Here is a 4,587-nt window from a genome sequence, read left to right as displayed (position 1 = left end):
TCCATATCCATACATCTCTTCTCTGGATTCTCATAGGGCTTATAAGGTTGTGCCATAAAATTAGCCTTTTAATAAAAACATAATTTACAATGGTTTCATGTATTTATCTTGTGTCATTATCAGGTTTTGTAAATGTTTCTGGGTAAGGACCTATGTTTACAATTTTTTGTATGTAATACATGGGTTTGTATGGACGTATATGAATGAATGTTTCACTTTTCATCCAAATTGGGGTATTTCGGGGGGTCAAAAATAACACAATAAGTATAAACTGTGACAGTTCTGTAAAAACTGGAGTGGATGTTTACCTTAGTACACTTATCCAACATGAGTTAAATTAGAATCACTGGGGTATTGAAGGCACTGAAAAATGTGGAAATTTTACATCTTAACTTCTCCAATGTAGATACAATTTAAAACTAAAATATATGAATGAGTCAACAAGTCCTCATGCATTGCTTCAATTTAACTTCTGTAAGGATGAATGTAAGTGGAATACTTTTGTTTGTTTGGCTTGAATCATTTCCATATTGAAGAAAGGGACTGAAACGTGGGCATTTCCTTTCATTCCTTCTTGATGATAAGACATGAAATCAAATGGCTTTGTAAGTAAAGTAAGTAAGGGAGGGTGGTGTGAGCTATGAATCCAAAGGCCCAAACTTGAAATTTAAAAATAGATTTAAGCTTACATGCTCTATTCAAAAAGTGTGAAGACATAAATCATGAATTTTTATTTGGGGGGGGATAAATTATGGGAGGATTGGTAAAGGAAACAAGTAAAGTATTTGATAAGTCCATGTAGAATTATTGACTAAAATAGATAGCATTTATATACAGATGCTATCTCCCCTCTATATCATCATCTGTCATTATAGAGAGAATGGCTTTGGTCATCTTAACTTAATGAAATAAACCTTTACAATGGTTTCTGTTAAGAGATAATTGAATATCCAGATGCAGTGGCATGTGCCTTGCAGCTCCAGCTTCAGGGGAGGCTAAGGCAGGGAGGTTGCTTAAATCCTACAGTTCAAGGCCATCCTAGGCCATCCTAGGCCTTATAGCAAGACTTTACCTCAGAGAGAGGGGGGCAGTAAATTTCTTTCTAAAAATCATTTTATCAAAATTGTATGTATTCTATTTTCAGATATGTAAGAAAGGTTCATATATCCTGCACAAGAGTTTATGGACTCAATTTATGAATGTGTCTAAATATGAGATTTAATGATAAAGATTACCGTACAACCAAATGAATTTTAAGCACATGAACAATGGCAGCTATAGCATCTATTGCAGATAGAAATTTGCCATCTTGACAGTAACAAAAAATACAAGCAATAGAGATACAGCAGGCAGTGAGAGGGCAAATGTAATAAGAAAAGAAGCATTTCTTACATAAATTACTTGTTCCGTTAAATACCACATTCCATACTAAATAACTCTTCAATTATAAGCAGATGTTTGTAGAAAAGAGAATTCAGAGCTTTATCACAAATACTGTTTTTTATGTTGAATTCATCTAAATAACTTACTTTTCCATCCTCAAAGTTCCATGTGAAATTAAAGTAGAATAGGGGGAAGGGGAAACATCAAAAATAATTTCAAGGGAAACAAAATAGCTTGTTGCCCTTAGGAAAAATACTGAGAAAAGACATTATGTTGACAGATTTCTCACCTACCCACATGGACCTCTAAGACAAGCCCTAAAGCTATATTAAGAAGTTAAGCTTTGAAAAATCTATTTACAAGACTACATTCTCACATCTTGTTATCAGTGAGATATTTGCAAGGATGGCTACAGGTGGAGGGATATTCAAATAGCATCTTCTTTATATTAAAAGAGGGAAAGCAATAAAAGTATCATTCATAAGGTTAATTGGTCCAATGAACACTACCTTGTATTTCTGAGGAATAGACATTACTTTTCCTTTAAAAGAAGGTAATCTGAGAGTTGGGCAGGTGGATCAGTGGTAGAATGCTTGCCTTGTATGCATGAGGCCCTGGGTTCGATTCCTCAGCACCACATAAGCAGAAAAAGAAGGAAGGGGCTCTGTGGCTCAAGTGGTAGAGTGCTAGCCTTGAGCTGAAGTGCACCCGAGGCCCAGAGTTCAGGCCCCACAACTAACAACAACAAAAAAGGTAAGTCTGCTGGGGACAAGTGGCTTATACTTATAACCCTAGCTAGTCAAGGAGGGTGAAAAATCTGAGGATCACAGTTTGAAAGTCCTTGATACTCTTATCTCCAATTAACTGCTATAAAACTGGAAGTATATCTGTTCATCAACTATAGGGCACTATAGTTGAACAAAAAAGCTCAGGGACAGTACCCAGGTCCAGAATTCAAAACCCACAACTAACACACATACAGATAAAAAAGGCAATTCTCTGGAATCTTAGGACAAGGAGGCTTATATAGCTTATATAAAGGTATACAAAATGTCTTGTTCTTTCATTTCCTACTACTCATGTGCTTGACCTTCAAATTCCTTTTAACATTGGTCTACTAATGTTAATAAAGATGACATTTGAAAGAGCCATATATTTTGAAAACATCCTGAAATACTGTTTAAAGAAATCATATTTACCTGCCAGCCAACTGTCAGGAAAATGTATCATTTGTTACTGAGTTTCTATCAATAAGAATTTAATTTTTATATTTTCACTAATACATCTTAATATAATATCCAAACAAAGTTTATCTAAGTATCAGAACAGAAATATGACAGAGGATCAGCACCATGAGCCTTAAGTGCTTCATGGTAGAGACTTGCTAATGCTATGTCCTAGGAAGGCAGGTTTATCATCCATGTTATCATAAGAAAAATCTCAGTAATTTCTTTAGCTTATTTTACTTAATTGTCACGGATTCCTATTTTAAAAATGAATCCATTCTAGATCTTAAATGAGTTTTATTGTGTAAATTAATTGCTCATTTTATGTAGAACTTTCTTCTAGGCTAGGTTACAAAAATTGGGGACTGACTTCCACAGACGACTTGCATGAACTTATCCATCAATTAATATTTAACTGAACTTTTAATGTATGTGAGTACTAAAAGATATGAGAAGGTAGTTTCTCTACTTTCAAACAGTTCTCTAATTAGCTACTAATAAAAGTTAGATAAACAAATATAAAACATAGAGACAAAAAATGATCATTGAGGCAGGAACAGATCTTGAATGTAACTGTACTTTAAGAATTGGGAAGGGATGCTGGGCGCGGGTGGCTCAAGCCTGAAATCCTAGGTACTCAGGAGGCTGAGATCTGAGGATCGCGGTTCAAAGCCAGTGCAGGCATGAAAGACCGTGAGATTCTTACCTCCAACAAAACACTCAGAAAACTGGAAGTGATACTGTGGCTTAAGTGGTAGAGCGCTAGCCTTGAGCTGAAGAGCTGAGGGACAGCGCCCAGGCCCAGAGTTCAAGCCCCACGACTGACAAAAAAAATGGGAAGGGAAATCACTAGATCAATCTACTCTTCACATACAGTAGCAACAACGATAGAGATTGGAGAAGAGATTTTTCTGGAAGCTAGTAGAAATATGGAACTAATAAAATATAAGGAAGGCATCTACAGTCTTATTTTCCTCACCACCTAAAAGAAAAATCACTTCTTTTTCTGTCCTACTAACATTAAAGGGGTATTTGTCAAGAAATTGTGAATTAGGTTATATTTTTATGTAAGCAATATAATAATCTTAATTCTTGTAGTTTCAAATTTATTTTATTTTATTATTTTATTTTCCTGTTATTTAAATAATTTATTTTTATTGTGAAAATACCGTACAGAGAGGTTACAATTACATGGGCAAGGTAATGAGTACATTTCTTATCAAGCATTGTTGCCTCTTCCTTTGTTTCCCCTTCCCATCCCTTCCCATATCCCCCCACTTCGCGGCTTCCCCCTTCTCCCCACCCCCTCCAAAGTTGTAAAATTCGTCAAACTTATTTTATAACTGACAATATTAACTCTGAGAGAGGTTAATGAAAATTGTTAAGAGCTCTACAGCTAGTGATGATGATGATAATAATGTAATAGTAAAAATATTATTGAATATTGGCTATTAACTTGGTATAGATATAGTGACCTTCATCTAGGAATACTAGTAGCTGAGTTATTTTCATTTCTACACCCTCATTTATCTTAAGAAGGGTCATTAGAACCTGAAAATATGTACCCACCTGCATGCAGGAGTAGCCTACAGTGTGACACTCCCAGGTTTTGGAGGGATTTTCTTTTGCACTGCTCGATGCCCAGTTGGTCAAGAGGAAGCCCAATGGGTCACTTGCCAGTGCTGTAGATAGCTGAGCAGGGGGATTGGGACCCTGTTCTCTGCATACGGAGGGATTAGATTAAAGGAGAGAGTAGTTAGGAGACTGAAACAACTCAGAACTCACCACTGGATTCATTCACCATGCTGACCGCACAGATAGGTGAACTTGAGGGAAAGACTATGTGAGTTGAGAATCAGGCAACTCTGCATTATGAATCCCATTTCTGTCACCGATTGGCTGTGGAAGCTTAGAGAACTTACTCATGTCCTCTTGGCCTCTGTTTCCTCATAATGTTAAATAGAATTCACAGAAACTA

At 36.1% G+C, this 4,587-nt stretch overlaps 1 non-coding gene across 1 annotated transcript; it reads right to left on the bottom strand.

The window, feature by feature from the left end:
• Nucleotides 1-4,166: 4,166 nt before the first annotated feature.
• Nucleotides 4,167-4,294, bottom strand: LOC122095493. Its single transcript, XR_006145154.1, has one exon. It is a non-coding gene; the product is annotated as a small nucleolar RNA SNORA35 (small nucleolar RNA).
• Between the last annotated feature and the right edge of the window lie 293 nt (nucleotides 4,295-4,587).

The sequence above is a fragment of the Dipodomys spectabilis genome, unplaced genomic scaffold, assembly GCF_019054845.1.
Source record: "Dipodomys spectabilis isolate Male_0828 unplaced genomic scaffold, ASM1905484v1 ptg000353l, whole genome shotgun sequence".
Lineage (NCBI taxonomy): Eukaryota > Metazoa > Chordata > Mammalia > Rodentia > Heteromyidae > Dipodomys > Dipodomys spectabilis.
Note: the sequence above shows the minus strand (reverse complement) of the source record. Positions and strands in the feature narration are given on the sequence as shown.